At 35.4% G+C, this 17,739-nt stretch overlaps 1 protein-coding gene across 5 annotated transcripts in view; it reads left to right on the forward strand.

Annotated features, from left to right (window-relative positions):
- The window catches only part of FHIT (fragile histidine triad diadenosine triphosphatase), a 507,230-nt gene that overhangs the window by 45,935 nt on the left and 443,556 nt on the right, over window positions 1-17,739 (forward strand). For 3 of the 5 annotated variants that reach the window (XM_042823261.1, XM_042823263.1, XM_042823262.1), the window contains exon 2: window positions 12,428-12,488. The exons of the other annotated variants lie outside the window; for them this stretch is intronic. The gene's annotated coding sequence lies outside the window, so the exon portion shown is untranslated. The remainder of the gene's footprint in view (window positions 1-12,427; window positions 12,489-17,739) is intronic. 5 annotated transcript variants of the gene reach the window in all.

Genomic DNA, 17,739 nt, shown 5'->3' on the forward strand with positions numbered 1-17,739 from the left:
AATATCGAAAGCAATAACATATAGAACAAAAATCTTCCATTGGTTTTGATTCAAATATGTTATCACTTGTGTAGTATCATTCCACACAGAGAATCTCATTCAGTATGGCAGGCTTGCTTTCACTTCTAATGTCTTAAATACTATGGATCCTGACATATGTTTTGAGTCTAAAACCCAATATTATGGCAGTATGAAGTGGAAGAATCTTTGAATTAGTTAAGTTGTGGGTTTTTATTTTAATTTTTTTTTTTTGTAGGTGGAGTTTATAAGGCTCCATCTATCTTTTAATTACTGGTGAAAGTTCCTGTTCTGAGGAGCATTACTTTAGGCAGTAATAATTAGTGGAAGCATTTAATTAAATGGAGTGTCTGGTTGAATCCTTTTTACCTCTGGAAATCAAGCAAGTCAAAGGAGGCTGCTTTGTCTTGGTCACTAATTTAAAAAAAAAAAAAAACAAAACAAAACAACAACAACAAAAAAACATTAGTAACTTCTTCAGGATGGATTTTATAATCCTGTTTAAGATCTGTTAAAGTACTGTTTATCTGTAAAATCTTTAAAAAACTATATAGTACTGTATGGTATAACTGTTATTTTTAAAAAAGAGAAGGATAGCAACTGTTAGTGTTTTATTTATTTGTTTTAAATGAGTTTTACTTGTAAGAATTGCATTTAGCAATGGTGTTATGGTGGAATGGTAGAAGAAATAATGGGGACTCTGGGCCAACCAGATTTTATGAGGTTAAAATAGCATAACTGTGCACTGTTATTTGTGACATGGACTTGGTCAGAGTGGACTGGACCAAGCTTTCACAATGCTGGACCTGTGCAGAAACAGAGATGGCTGTGGAAAACATAAAGAACCCAGTGTTTTACCAGTTTTTTCTCTCTTCAGCAAAAGAGCTCGTTCAGTTCCTTAGCTGCCTGAGCACAAACACATAAAGCAAGAAGAAACAGTGCAAGAAAGAAAATTCTGTATAGGATTTCATCTAATAAAATAGAACAAATCACCCCCATCCTCTGCCCCACCCCTGCAAAGCCAAAAGGAAATAAAACAGTAACAAACAAACTAACAATTCTTAGATGAGCTCTTACAGTGGATACGTTGTGTGCTGCTAGGATAAAATTTTTTGAAATGTTAAACTTTGATAACTAAGTCATGCACAGTGCTCTTTTCTGTCATTTTGAATTTGCGTTCCTCTCTTTGGTTCAGTAAGCCCTTCAAAGTGCTATCAAATGTGAGGAAGTATTGGGAATTTTTTTGTGAGAATATTAAAACCTCAAGTTGTTGGTTTTATTTTCATGCTTCACTGTTCATTTGGAGCATCTGTTATATACAGATCTGCTGTTTTATATTACTTTTACTGTGATAAACATAATGGATGAAATACGTTAAATCCAACCAACCTGAATATTGCTGGTGTAGTTATCTTTTGTTCTCTATTCTCTCTCCTTGACTCCTTCACCTTGCTTGCACTGGGTAACTCACTTTTTTCCAGATCAATTTTGCATTACAACAAAGTCAAAATTTTTATTTTGTCTACATCACCGGTCCCACGTCTTTTCCCACATGTCCTGCAAAGCCACCTCTTCCTACGGAGGCTGAGGAAGGGTTCTGAAGTTAAGACACAAAAGTGATCAGAAATAAATGCTTTGAAAATTTCATATTCTTTATGTGGCAAAATAGTCTGTTAGCAGAAAGAGGTGATGTATTTTTTCTGTCTTGAAAGAGCAGAACAAAGGGTAATAGAGGAAGAGGAGAGCTCAGGCTGCCATATTTCTTCTGCTGCCCTATTTAAAAGCAGTAGTGACCTCTAATGCTTCTTCCTGGCGTGGCTAAACACTGACCATTCTCTGCTTTGCTGGAGGGTACTTCCTTCACTTCCAATTTTTTTTGACTAGGGAGTACGTAATATAGATGTAAGGATTTGTACTGAAACAGGGGCAAGGAAGGTGGTAGATGTTTGGTGGCTGTATGACTAGTAGACTTTATTCAGTGGCTTTATGAGGCGGTATCAACCTTCCTATTTTCTGAATTCATGGGTGGTTAACTCAAGTAATGCTTAAATGTGGGTACTTGTGATGTGTTCTTTCAGCAGTAAAGGCATGCTTAAATGAAAAGGAATTATTTGTCTCTAAAGCCATAACACAGACAAATCCATCTAAACCACATAGTGCTCCAACACAATTTTTCCATATTCCTTTTAATGCTTTCAGAGAACAGCCTTGTGCATCTTCAGATGTGCTACTGAATTGGTAATAATTATCTGCAAGCATGTAGTGTTCTTAAATGCTATTCTTTCTTGGAAATACAAACCCAGGAGAATGTCATTTGTATGCAACCACAAGATTATATGCAAATACTCTGCACTTGGACCTGGTTGTGGTGATCCCTCACCTTGTAACACCTGGTATTCGCTTTTGTAAATTTTTGCTTTTAGGTGTGAAGGGGAGTCCTGCAAAGTGCTGAACACAGCAGCCAGCTGTCTCAACAGCAGAAATTATTGGGAATGTGAAACCTCAATCAGCATTTCTCTTCTCTGCTTCCTCTGCGAATATTTTAATGTCTGTGTCCTATTTTGTAGGCTCATGTGCAAGTCTGGACCTTAATATTCAAAAGTCTTTGTTTATGTAAATCATTATCTTTATTGACATCTCTTTCTGCTGGCCATCAGCTGGTAAATGAAGATTCATTGTAAACACCAAGCCAAATTTTTGCTCTGTTACGAAACCTTTCTGATTTTCCATTTTTTATCTTCATTATTTTTTTGAAAAACAAAACCAAAACAACGCAGTAAACTATCTGGCTCCTGCTGATAAGGTCAGAAATGATCGCTATCACACAAAGGAAGAGATTGAATATTGTTGAAGTCAGAGAGCTTACATGATGAGATAAAAGGCTGTGATTACAAAGGTGCAATGATGGAGACTTGCCAGGCTTCAGAATTGAAGAAAAGGTTCTTGGAGGTAGACCTGGTAGAAGAGTATGTAAGCTACCCAGCTGTAGGCAATGAGAAATAGGGGTACCATGGAAACTAGAGTGTATTAAAAGCTATGGAAGAAAGATGATAAAATGTTAGAGTGCAGGGATGATGATATACTTCTGTTATTTCTAATAAGTAACCTGTACTTGCATTCATTTTTGGATCTGTAATCTTTAAAAAATCAAAGCTTTCTTTAATAGAGTTCAGAAATAGCTGATTCTGTAGTTAATAGTGTATCTGGTCACTGAACTGCCAAATATATGCTGAGCTTAGTAGTTACACTGTGATTTCTTTTCCTGTAATGGAAAGAGCAGGAATGGCTTTCATAAAAACTTTGTATTGTTTTTCTTATTTGTGACAAACATGGCCTTTGGCATTCACAACTTGGGCTTTCCATGAATACAATTCATTGGTGAAGTTAAAAGTTCTGATATTTGTAGGAATTAGGATGGTGTCGTGTGAATAAAGTGTTTTTTGGATAAAAACATCATATTTTTTTAGATTGTAATGGAAGTACTTCATTTTGGAAGTCTACATTTTATTTGATAGGCTAACAGTGTGATGTGCTTTCTTCTGCGTGAGCTTCCTGCTGAAATTGGGATTAGGGTGTTAGTTCAATGATGCAATGCACAATGAACCCTGCTCAGTATATTTGGAAGGCTAAAATGCATCTTGGCTTTTATCCAGCAAAATAGAGTCCGCTTGATTTTAAACCACCATAAATGGTATTTGTAAGAAATTATTGCATAGATTTAGGTACTTGCAGATTATAAAAAATTAATTATAAGTACATTGTTGTAGCTTTCAAAAATTTTATTAAATTACTGTGTTCTGTCATTATTCCAAAGGAATGAATATATTATATGCATCTGCTTTGTTCACTAATAATATACAAGCAACTCCAAGTGATGCTGTGGCTATTATTCATTTCTGCCAGGCGCTTGAGGTTAGGATGGTATAAAGCTTTCATTTAAGATACTGAAACCAAGGGTATTTGTCATGCTTAAGGATCTCTATCTTGATCTGCAGTCAAGTTCTATCTTTTAAATAAATATTGGCAATATAAACTTTCCAAAGAAATATTAGATATCTGCCATAGTAAGCTTGAGATGTGCATACTGAAAATAATGTATTTTACATTTCTTGAATTACAGAGTAAGGGTAGTGGAAAAGAGGGAGGAGGGTTACTTATTTTGTACTGTATTTGGAGAGGTTTATCTTGATTACTGTGATCGTGGGTACGGGAACCAGAGATACCCACTCAGATGTTTTAGACAGTTTGTTTTAAATGGGTATTCTTCTTTCTTGACTCATTGTGGGTTTTTTGTGGTTTTTTTTTTTTTTTTTTTTTTTTTTTTTAATCCTGTTAAATATTTTACGTGAGATCTAAAATATTAACTTACAAATAATGATACTCCATTCTAGGGGAAGATTGCTGTCCCTGCTGAGTAGACTGCATAAAATAGGGGACATATAACACTTTTTAGAATGGAATTCCAGTAGTGCAGAGATTGTTTTACCTCTGGACTCAATAATAAAGGAATAATTTTAAATAAATCGGTGTTCTGTTCATATGGATCACCAGGTGAGAACAATGGGACACTTCATGCACAATAGTGACAGGTGGTCGTTATGATGCTGCTAAAGAATTTGTGCTTCAATACCCATGAGAATCACAGAGGAGAAGGCACATTCAGGTTTGTTCCAAGGAAAACAATTGCCAAACAAAAAAAAAAAAAAAGAAACAACACACCTGTGATCAAAAATAGTTAAATATTAGGAGACAAATAGGATGGGGAAGAGGATGGACTGGAAGAAATACCAAACTAGAAGACCAGCAGCAGGGAACTAGAGATGTGGACTAGAGATATAGGCCTGCTATGGGACAGGAGATGCTTGTTTTGATTGTAGTAATTAGCAATTGCGTGACTGATAGCAGAGCTTACTTTTGTACATTTTACAAACATATGGGATTATTATTTTTTTTTTAAACAAGAAGTTTTGCAGTGGTACAATGCTGTAGCCAAGAATTCTTCACATTTTTTTCATCAGAAAACTTTGATACTAACATAGAAATATAACTTAACAGTAACTACTGAACAGCCCTCTCTGCAGCATGTGAGAAGGTAACCTATGAAATAAGATGGTCTTGGATTTAATACACATTGTCTGTTATGACGTATGCAAAATCTGCAATATGATTAACTGCAGTGAGATGGGATGTAATTGGATTTATTTAGATGGTTGTCCAGTGATAATTAATTAAATTTTGTATCGGAATTTTGTTGCGGGTTTCGCTGTGAGATTTGAATTTATTAATTCTATTTTAAGTATCAAGTTTTGGTGATGGTCATTGCTGACATGCAAGTCCCTGGCTGAAGTCTGTGCTTGTTTATTGTTTTGCTTTAGTTCTCGTTTCGTTAATTACAGCAGTATGGCAGCCTCATGAAATTACATTTAATGAAACTGTGTTCCTAACAATAGCATTACTTTAATTGGACGTGAAACTTCTGTTTAAAAGAGTGACTGGAGGTGGTGTGGTGTGGAGATTGATATCTCAGTTGTTTAATAATTTGTTTGGCTTTGCATTGGTTAACCAATGAATAGAAACATTCATTCTAAATGTTTATTTGCATAAGACTGATGTTATAGGTTTGCAATTTTTCTGAAGAAAGCTTTGTGGAAAACTTTCAATTTTTGGAAAGCTTTATAGGAGTAAGGTTTTTTTTTTTTTGTGGTTGTTTCTTTTATTTGGGTACACAGAAATTATTTTCATAATGTGTTTGAACTCCAGATAAAGGACAGAGAGCAACTGCATCAATGGAAGAAGCATCTGAAAGAAATATCAGCCAATGGCAATGAATTTTACAGGCTTTATGCACTGTATTGAGCCAGCCTACAAAATTCGTTTTCATTTTCCTATCTCTTCCATCCTGTTCCCCCACTCCTCTCTGTTAGTATTGCTTTGAAGTATATAATGTATTTGAACATATACCTTTTTTGTGTAAGAGGATGAGGTGCTGGATATCAGTGTAGCAGAAAGAGCAGAAAATGGGGTTGGCCAGCTTCTTCGATTGGTGTTCTAAACATCTGGTGTGAAAGGAAATCTGAAAAATGAACTAGCAAACAGCAGTGTGGATAAGTATACTTAACATTATTGTATTGAAGTTGTTTAACTTTCTGTCTTACATATAGAAATGCCTGATTTATTTTTCTGTATTTCTAAATCTTTCTCCCTTCTCAATTTCTCTTGCCTTCTAAAAATCTCATTTACAAGGTTTTTAAATGACATCCTGAATCCTCAACTTGTATTGACACCAGTAAGGCCTTAACAGCTATTGACTATTAAAATATACTTCAATTTTAAATACTCTGTTTTAGGATAAATCTACTGAGTGAAATGAATACTCAGATTCCTTCTCTAATTCCTTCCCATAATTAACAATTTTGTCATGTGCCTTCTGTGTGCCTTTTCAGTAACCACGGCTCACCTTAATACCAGTGTTTGACATTAGAATCCTCTCTAGAGAGGAAGAAAATCATTCAGAAATGAGCTGGATAAAGGTTATTAAACCAACGCTTAAAATTCTAGTCCTGCACGTTTTCCTTTACCCCCTAATTAAATGCCAAGAACGGTAATGTGAAATTTTCAGTGTATGCATATAATGAATACACCTTTATCAAAGGGAAAAATAGCTAGAGAGAAGTGAAACTTTTCTTTCCAGCACTCATATCCTCTTGCTTGTATGTGTTCAGAATGTTGTTCTTCAAAGATAAGGAAAGAAATCTTGTCAAAGTAATCTAAAACTGCATCGTGAAGTCCATGATTCTTTTCTAACTCTGTGTTTTGTGAGTCAGGTTTTCAGTTTAAGTCATCTTACTGACTTCGGTAGTATTTGTATAAGTAAAGGCAAAGTGCATAAGTAAAGTTTATAAGGTTGGGTCGATACTGTGTGCATACATCACCACTTACAAGCCTCTCATTTGTCATCTCTTGGAATACTGTGGAGTATTTGAGTATCAATATGAATGATATGTGGAACAGCTTATTTCCTTAATGACGGAGGTCTTTGAAGTGCAGCTCGCAGTTCCTGGGAGGTGGTTGTCCCGTTCTGCTCTGCTCTTGTGAGACTGAGCTGCAGTGCTGATTTCAGCTCTGGGCTCCAGCCTGAATGGAGCAGGTTTGGAGGAGAGCTGTGAGCGTGATCACAGGGCTGCAGCACCTCTCCTGCAAAGAAAGAATGAGTGTTGGATTTGTTCAGGCAGGAGAGGGCTCCAGAGGGAGATCTTACCTAGTGGCCTTCCAGTGCTTCAAGGGGGCCTACAGGGAAAGTGACGATGGAGTCATTATTAGGAAGTGACAGGACAAGGGGTAACAGCTTTACAGTACAAGAAGGTGTGGTTACATTAGACAATAGGAAGAAATTATTTGTGCTGAGGAATTTACTTTAATTCTGAAGGAAAAGACTGCATACAGCAGCATTTTGCCTTACCTTACTTATCCCCACCTGTTTCTAAAGCTTCTAAAACACCATATATATTGGTGGGAAATAAACTAAATTTTAATCAGTAGAATTTAATGTGCTTAGTCCTGTTCTCTTTACAAGTAGGAGATGCTGACATCTGCAAAGCAGTGATAATTTGCAGTGTTATCGTTCTCACTTGCAGTGCATGATCCTGATGAGGTCAGGTCCTTTCAATTAGCAAAATGATGGTGTTAAATCCTTCATTATTATGCTTTTTTTGCCAGACTCTGCTGTCAATTTGTAGAATATTATATAAGTTGGCCATTAAAGCCTAATTCCTTCTGTAAAAATTTAACACAAACTTATTTTCCCAATTGAGAAAACCATCTGCATCTTCTTTCTAACCCATTTTCTCAACTTCATGTGTACCAAATTAATACTTTGTAGAAGTATAAAAGGTCTCTGGATCTTTGGTCTCTTGTGTGGCTTTTTCAGTGAACTTTGCATAATCTTTTATTAAATGATTTAAATCTCAGAAGTGGTGCACAGCTAGTTCAACTTAGCTGAGTACAGGTGCTGTTTTGGATATTTAGTGCTTACTGGAAATTTTTCAAGTAATTATAACATCTCTAAAAGCTTTAGAATCCCCAGAGTGCAATTATACTGCACTATTACTTGTCCATAGTAACCAATACTCTTTGCTCCTTTGAGGTAAGAAAACCAGGCTAACTTATAACAACCATGGACCAATCAGTTCAGTGGAGATCACTTAATGTTGGTGCTTTTTCTGCCTACTCCATTCTGTAATACTGCAATGTAAAGAAAAAGTTTTTTATTATTAAATTCTATGGAGTGTTGTTCTAAGGTAGAGAACCATGTTTGATGATGAGCAATTTATTCTCTATCAGCCATTTGAAAGCTCTGAATGCATCTTTTATTTTTGTAAGAGAAGTTTTCTGCAAAATCTCTGCTGAGATGCTTTCTTTCAATGACATTAAAAAAAAAAAAAAGCCACCAACCAAAAATAAGTCTGCTAGGTGCCAGCAATCACAAAATAAGCAGGATCTGAGTTCACGTGGCTTGTCATCATATAAAAAGGGCTGTAGCTCCAGAAGTTAGTCATATTCTTATTATGCTTTTTTCTTCTATGATCTTTGTCCTTGCATTTCAGTTGTTTCTTGACCTCATCCCTCTGCTGCTCCTTCTCCATATCTCCATGCCCTAAAGTTTTCTTGCTTGTCTGCTATGATTCCTATATAATCTTCGCCTCTGTTATTTTTGTCTTTCTGTCATTGTTGGTCTCTGACCATCAAATCTTTCTGACAGGCTGTTAATTCATTGCTTTCCTAAAAGGAAAAGAGGGCAGTAAGAAAAGTTCCACTTGGAATAATGGACAAATATCTGTGAGTAGTTGGTGTGCTGTTATGAAAAGAAAAATGGAACAAAAGAAAAAAAGGCAAGAGCTGTCACATCTAAGATCTATACCTAAAGGAGAATTCCTACAATCAAGATATTACTGCTTCGAATCTCAAAGACAAGGAGGAGCAGACTGGCCAAAGAGATATTCTTGAATATTTTTGCAGTGGGATTTGGGCAAAATTGAAGCTTCTATTAGTACTGAATGGAGAAGAGAAAGGAAAATTAATATTGTGTACTGAGTCCATCAGTAGGTTTGTAGCAAATTTTTAAAAACCTTTAGTCAGAGAAAGAAGGAAGGAAGTTTGTTAATTTTGACATTTTATAGAAATTTTGTGTTATTTCATTGGCTTTTGATCTAAAACAAGTTAAGGTAATGCATAGACTTTAGGAGTAGAAGAGAATAGTCTCCTAACGGGGATCATTTTCAAGTGCTACTCATGAGTCCATCTCTGATTATGTAGAACTGCTGTTCATTGCTGTTGTAGTGGAGTTCTTGTAGTTTATGTCCAGGAGCACGTCTGGAGGGTACACTGTGGATCAGAGGGCAAGCAGCCATAGGAGTAAGCTGCCATATGAACTTTCTCTGTACAGCTTTCTGCTGAGATGCCAATGTCTCCGATGATTCCAACTTCTATCCCGCACATGCTTAATACTCTTCTTTTAACCTAATCAATTACCTAGTCCAGAAGTTATTGAAAGAAATGGATGTTCAAATTTTTATGAGTGAATCTATGTTTGCCTAAAGAAATGTGAGGCTTTTGTAAGGCTAAAGAAATGTATTTCCCTTTATGCACTAGGAATGCACTCAGCTGCAAGCAGTCCTCTCCAGTCACCTCTTAGCTTGAAAACTTGTCAATTAAATGCTCTAAGAATGCTCCTTCATGCACTTATTTTGATTACATTCTTGGGTTTTGCCCCTATCTCATCAGCATGTGCTTTTGTTTCATTGAAATGTAATTTTGAACATGGCTCAATAAATACCAACTATACTATCACACCTACTGATGTCCCCAGGAAACTGCTGTGATGTTATTGCTATGGCTTCTTTACGCTCCTGAGCTTCAAGTTGTTCTGTACAAAAATACATAATTATACCTAAATTGGTCCTGATTGTCAGCTCAGCTTTTACATTCTCTAGTTTTACTGAAACTTATGCTACTGTGTAAAATTAAGTTTACTGGTAAGCATCTTTTGTGATTTCTGCCATACTGCCATTTACTCTTTGCAGTGGTTCCCGTTAAATGAATCTACACCTACTGAATTACCTATATTGAAATTTGTCTGAATCCTGTTAGCTTGTTAGTTGTCTTAGAACTCTTAATATCACATATTAAGCTTGAGGTTTGCTAATGCTGCTGCTTGTCTGCAGGAATTATATTATTTCAGTGCTTCCATTACGCTTCTCATCTGCCTTTTGCAGTCTCAGCTGAGGTATGCTGTATTGTTCCATACTTATCAAGAATCTGACAGCAAGTTTAGTTCCCAAAGGCAAATTTTAGCCAGAATGACAGGTCTTCTTATTAAGAGACTGTTTTCAAAGAGCACAGAAAACAATTATAGAAAAAAAGTTGACAGTTAAGAAAATCTAGAGTTTTTGTTTGTTTTGTTTTTCCCCATAAGCATGGTATTTAGCAATAACCAATTGAAATACTGAGTTAAACTCACACTCTACATGGATAAATCAGATGAAGAGACAGGTCTTGTAGAATGTAGACTGTATGCGTGTGCTGCTTTTGTATTCAGTTAAATGTTTTTAAAACTGATAAATTGGATAGGAAAAATTTGAGGAGTCATGCTGTGTTTCTTTCCTAGTTTAACATCTACGAATATAAAAACTCAAATTTTATTTTCTTAACTAAGTATACAGAATTTTGCATACTGAACCTCGAACTTTAAAGGTTTATATATTTTTTCATTTTAAGAATAGCTTGTTTCTTTTCTGCATGCAGCATATTGTAATACTAATTTTTGAATCATCCTTTACCCAAGACTTTACACAAGTGTTGTTACAATGTTCTGCCCTTGTCATTATCATTGTTTGGTGCAGCAGGAAAGGTGCCATTTTTACTACTGCTTTTTGTCTGTTTAAATTTGCATCATTTGCTTAGAATCAGCTTCCAAGGTGCACAAGAATTGACAGAACCTGTCCTGCTTTTCAATATTTGAATGTGTGCCTATATTCATATTGTTCTGCTTTGTGATCAAATGGAAAAGCTCCACTGCACTGTCACTGCTGTTGATATCTTAGGAGCGTTAAAGATGAAAAACTGAGAAATGACTTTTCTTTAAAAACATATTACTTATACAAATTACTTATACAATGTAAAATTTGAGAAAGGCTCTGATCCTGCAAGAAGTGCTTATTTTTGTTGCACTGATATCTGTATTAATTTCCAATGTTCTGTCTGCTTTCACATTCAAACTAAGAAGCAGCTCTCCTTAGTATTTCTCTGCTTCCTACTAGATGTTTGTTGGATTAACAGAAGGTATTTAATTGCAAGCAAAGCCTATCTGCCTTGTTCTAAATCTTTTTATTATAGCATTCTTTGTTAGCATTAAGAAAAAAAAGTTGCAAACATTGATTATAAAACATCAATAAAGTGATCTCTTAATATGATGAGTGAGAGGTAAAGTAACGAAGTGTGGAGATATGGTACAGTTCTTGTAACTACACTTCCAATTTTTCTCAATTCTTACAGTAAGGAGGATGGTGCATACAACTGTATGTTGTGCATCTTTCACAGTAACCACCAGGTGTAAATACCTCATGTGTTTTCCTTAATATGGATTGAGGCATACAGAGTAAATCAGTTTAAAACAGTACTGAATCATTTTTATAAAGAAAAGCTGGTCCTCTTAATTTTTGTTGTTAAATACAGCGTGCACCATGCACTGAATGCTCGTCTCCCTTCCTTGGATGGCAGTGGTAATGTTAAATTAATAGGCATTCTGGACAAGATATGGAGTCAAATTTACATAATTAGTGTGCGCGGTTGCTTTGAGCTTTTTTTGCAAAGGAAACCTGTTAGTAATGAAGGTCTGTTCTGGTCATGTAGAGAACATCTTAGCCTTCTAATAATTTTAATTCCTTTACCTTCCTTCCCCTTTCCATCTTTCAGTGTAATAATGTCCATTTGTTTACAGAGATAGTGTTCCATTAAAACTAGCTGTTTTAAAGCTACAAATTAATTTAATTTTCAAAATCAGTATGTTTCTACCAACCTGTCTCATGTGAGTACTGCAGAGATTGTCTTCAAGTAGTTTCAGGAATCTTCTTCAGTGTGTAGCAGTGGAATTGAGGCAACCTAATGCTTATGGCAGAATGGGGGTATAGAAGTCCTACGCTAGGCAACAGGGATGTCAGCTAGTTTTAAAACCATTGGTGATAGCAAGTAATTGAGGGAAAAGATGAACTAAAAAGGGAATTACAATTTTATTTTCCTCAAAGCATCATTTAATGGAATATCAAATCATACCTATGCTTTGAAAGTGAATGTTAAAGCTTTGTATTGTATTGCTTACCAAGAAGTATTGAGTATGGTGTTTTGTGTGTTACAGGTTACTTACCCAAATAACGTGGTGAGAAGTCAAGCCACGAGGAATTGTTAGAAGGAAAGATGTAAGTTTTGACCATTGTGTTATTTACTTCCTGGTTTCTGAGTGCTTAACCCGATGGATTTCAACTTTCAGATTTTACTCTGAATGAAAAAAAAAAAACTTTTTTTTAAGACTGAAAATATTTTAAAAACTCTTTGGGTATGTGATGTTTAAGATAGATATCAAATCCTGCACTCTGCAGTACCTCTCTGAGTACAATTCAAATTTCACAATATTGTGAAGTAGTTATGACATTCTTATGAAGAAAGTGATAAAAGTAGGCTATATTATCTCTGTTTTTGTCTTTATCACTCAAATAAATAACTCTAAAATATATGTTGGTTTGCTGACTCACGAGAGTTCAATGATGGTTTCCATTGTGTAAGCTGCTAGTAGGTCAGAGGTATCTCATATCTTGTATGAAGTTATGAGATTTTTCTGAGTTTATTACCCTATTAAAATTCTTTTTAAATGCCAAAGTTTCTAATTTGTACCAGGAAACTTAATTTAGGAGCATCCTCAATGTAGTAGATATTCTTCTCTTTGAGCTTCAAGAATCAGATTTTAAAAAAAAGTCATTCGGAGGTTAGTGCTGAGGATGGATGGAGGTTAATCAGAAAGTGCTTTGCCTTCTTGAGAAATTTAACTGTTACGTTCCTCACCAAAATTAATAGTTTTGATGCTTACGTCTCAGCAGAGATCTAGTGATACTAGTTCTGACAATAGATAATGTAGGGCTAAATATGGTGGCTGTGCGACAAATACAGAAGTTTTTGTCAGTAGTCATCTACAGCAGCATAGAAGAAACACCTGAGAGCTTTTTACATCCCAGAATGAATTTTGTGTGAAACAAATAATAGTGGTTGGAGTCTGCATCGTATCTGAGCACATGAAACATTCATCAGATTCTCTTTGTTACTATAACAGTAACTTACTTAACTTGCAGCAGTGCTTACACTCGCAATCCATGTTGGTGTTACCATTTTCAGAGGTGCTAGCCTGCCCACAGTACTTGAGGTTCTTGAATAGCTGTGCCTATACAGGTCTGTACTAGATGTTAGATATCTACGTGCCAAAAACCTTGTTAAAACAGTTTTATATTGCATATTTATATTGCATCCCCCCTCAAAGGTTGAGGGGGATGATGCTGTCAGTAATAAAACGGATTTAGTCACTGAATTTTCAAGATATGAATATCAAAAGCCTTGATTGTGTTACATGTTCATTTAGAATGTAAGTCATTGATTTATTCAGCCACTTAAATGTTAGTCTTCTCAAGTGAGCGGGTTCCTCTTTGAGCAACTGTTTAAATATACTACTCTTGATTTCTTGTGACCTCAGAGGAAGGAGAAAGAGGAAAGAATTTCGCTCTGTAATGTGAAGAAGAATGCAAACTAACTTAAAGTATTGATGTGAGAGGAGTTAATATTGGGAAACTGAAGGTCTTTCATGTGCTCCAAATGTGGGTTTCAGGACAGTTAATTTCAGAATGGCATATCTCAGCAGATGTGCAGAATTTATAATAGAATTCATCTTCACTACAAGCCATAATATATAGTTAGATAAAAATTCTAGAAATGCTGTCAAGAAGAGGTGGAAAAAATCTCAATGCAAATCAATAACAATTTAGCTGCATTGTATTCTGCAGTTCGTAATTTTTCAATGAATAGACAAAAACGTTTTACATATGATTGTAATTTCTTTTTATATTGACTCATCTTAATAGTTCTTTCCAGTTATTAGCATTGCTATTATTTGTCTGATAGTACCACCTAGTGAATGTGGCTGTTGCCATAAGCTCTAGTTTAATTTCTGCTTGCACATACAACACACCCTGCCATTAATACCAAAAGTGAGACAGAATATTATCTCCCTTCTACAGATGGTTTGCTTAATGAGCTTTGCTTTACCTGATGGTTTGCTTATTGATGGTCTGCTTTACCTGAGCTTCTGGGCAAAACTGTATAGTTCATACTAGAACCTCTGCTACCACAACTACACTGTCATTGGGACTTGCATTAGTAGATTTGAAGCCATTTAGTTTATATATTTGTAAGCTGCAAAACCATCTCTGGCTTTCAGTTGTAGGTATGCTCTGTTATAATATGCCTCTAAGGTGTAACGTCATCTGTCATCAACCTTGTGCTGTTAAGAGGTGAAGAAGTAAGAGTCTTTCAAGTTAATTTTTACCATCCATTCAAAACAACTCATGTATTTGGATAGGTAGAACCTGTAGGAGGTTAACATATTCAGGATCTCTTGCATTAAACTCCAAAAAAAAAAGAGTTGAGTGGATAGACCAGGAACTACTGCAGAAGCCTCACTCCTAATTGTTGGAATATCTCTTATTTCCATCTTCTCAAGCTTCTTTCTGATGTTTCTTTTCCCACTGATTTTGCTTATGAATCCAGTTGCTCTTCTCTTCATTCAGCTCTGGAAGTCTGTCTTCTTTTAGGCTTGTGAATTCATAAGAGTGTGTAATGAGGTAACTAGACTCATATGGAAGGACAATCTGTTTGTTAATTTAAAGCTCCTTGGAAAATAACTGACTTTTTCATTCATCAGCATCAAAACTATCAAAAATAGTTCTGAATGAATGGAAAATATGTATAGCTCATATGTTCTGTTACATATTGTTTGGTATGCTTAGCTACTAGGGATGATCTTCAAGTGGACATCTTTGTTGTTGAGTTGGATAACTATCTACAGCTCTCCTACTTCGTGATTGTATTTGTGGTATTAAGTAGCCTGTTTCTTTCTATACGTTCCCAATTCTGTCTCTTGCTCATCCACATACAGATTTTTGTTCTAACGTCTTCAAGTTGTTGAATTAAAAGCAGTCCTGATAAGAGTAGAATATAATAATAAAGAATGTTCTGGTTCTCCAAGTCACTGCTGTGCTCCCCTGAATTTCACTGATGCAAATAATTGCGTCTTGATATTGAAGGATGTGCTACCTGAAATGACAGATTATTTTGGTTAGCTCAATTTGTGTATTTTTAATATTGTTTAATGTAGGTACTGTTGAGTGAGCACATATACTCTTAGGGGTGACACAAATTAATTCCACTCCCATCATGAAATTTCTCCATGGATTTATCACAAATTGCTGCAGCTCTGAGTGATTTCACTCTCACGAGAAGCCTGAGATTAAATTCCGTCACTACTGTACTATTTTTAATTAATTTAACCTCCAAATGAATCACTTCCCAGTGCCTGTTTCTCTCTCTTTGGTCAGTAGATTACTTAGCTAATGTCAAATTAATTAGTTAATGCAGTTAATGTTTAAAAGCTTTATAAGAGTGATAAGAATTCTGGAACTGCTATGGAAGTAGGGGCTCATGCTTTTATCTGAAAGCAGAAGTTGCATTTTCATGTTAGTAGCTTGACTACTACTATTGATTTTAATATGGAACATGCTCAGCTACAACAGCAAAGGTTGAAGGTTTAAAAACTGTAGCACAACTAGCTCAATATATATTCTAATAATTTGGAGAACAACAAAGGAAAATAGGAATAAATGACAGAGAGAAAAGACTCTAACTGCACTGCATGTTAAGGAAGAAACATCCTATTTCATTCACAATAGGAGTTGGGTGTCTCAAAAATAATTCTGACATTTTTAAATGGTGGTTGAATTTCTCAGTGTTATCTCCTTGAAAAAAGTGTAGGTCAAGTTATGGAGTGTAGCCAGTAGCAAAAACCAGCAGGATCTTTATTATGTCTTTTTAGTTGTTCTGTGTTCTGGAGCAGAATGATTACAACCTGGTACTGATGGAATACGGAAGATGTCTACCCAGGAGTTTCATACGTCAGCAATATCAGTAACTGTAGGAAAGACAGTGTAAGCACCTCTGCTTTTGGTGGTTTAAGTATGCTTTACTTTAAACAAATGTCTCCTCTACAACAGGTAGTCTTTCATATACCTGTATAGTTGGCTTTGCTTACTGTGAAGGCGGGAACCTAGGGCTCGTAACACAGACACATTAGATTACTAGATCCCTTCAAAGAAGACCAAACTGAGTCTGAGTGCTGGGAGGAAAGGAAAAAAAAAAGATGAGGCATGAAAAAGAAAGACTGAAACTTCTCCTTAAGCAGGGAGTGTTGGAAAATGTGATCTCAGGTTGTCCTGTCCAACTTCAGCTGTTCTGTGACTCCATGAAAACTACTACTTTGTGAAAAGAAACATTTCTAAAGGCTGTTTTACTTTTGCACTGTCCAGTTAATATCCGTATGATCTCCAAATGTCTACAAAGCTATAAAATATGTGAATAATTATACTTTCTGCTGTTACCTTTACTTGAAAATATTGCTTCTGTGATTTACTGTAATTTCTGGGAAGATGCCAAACTTAAAATACATGTCAGAAGCAAAATTTTTCTATGTCTCTTAAGTGTTTAAATTAAGCGTAATAGAATAGGCGTTCTCTCTGGTAAATTTGCAGTACTCTGAGGACCCTCAAGATTAATTTTGTGCAAAATTATTATCTCCACCATCAGCAGTGCTCTTAACTACCCAAGTATTTTGCATTAGCAAAACCAGGGTAATGAAACATAATGCAGACTGATTTTAATAAAGGAAGTAATGTCTGGAAATTTCCATGATAACAGGTTTCTTCTGGGTTATAAATAACAAGAAAACAAGTGGAAGTATGATAACCTCAGAGCTCTATTTGCTAATCCTCACTAAGGAATAAGAAAATTGGGAGGAGGGGGAAAGACACAGACAGAAAATGTACTTCAGCAGCGCATGTTAATTGCTTTTGTATATAGATCATCTTAAATTGAGAACCATAACCTGTGATAGGTGTTGCAGAACTAGAGATAAACTCTGGTGCAAACATGAATATACTTTTGACAAACCATTTGGGTATAAACTAATTGCTTATACACTGCACTTTGAAGCTGGAAGCTGTGAGGTCCTTTGTTCATCTAAATATCTTAGAAACCTTTCTCTGAACCTGTCCTGTAATAAATATTGGTCTTAAATCTCTTCTGTTGTTTGCAATTGATAGGCTCCTAAGTTGCTTTGCTACAGGTCCCTGTGTGTACAACTTAATGTTTTACTGTATATTTTTTATCCTATTTGCTTTTTCCAGACCTCAGAAGTATTTGATTTTGTGTAAACTGATTATCATCTCTACTGACAAAGTTGACCAATAGATCAATTCAAAAACTTTTGTTAAAAAGAAAAATAAACTTCAACCTGATAAATCATCTTTCAACAATATTTATATTCTTTGAGCTGTCGACTTACCCGTATGTAGTTTGAGT

This window comes from Centrocercus urophasianus, unplaced genomic scaffold (genome assembly GCF_019232065.1).
Source record: "Centrocercus urophasianus isolate 14NV4802_14NV808 unplaced genomic scaffold, USGS_Curo_1.0 seq_22, whole genome shotgun sequence".
NCBI classification, from domain to species: Eukaryota; Metazoa; Chordata; class Aves; order Galliformes; family Phasianidae; genus Centrocercus; species Centrocercus urophasianus.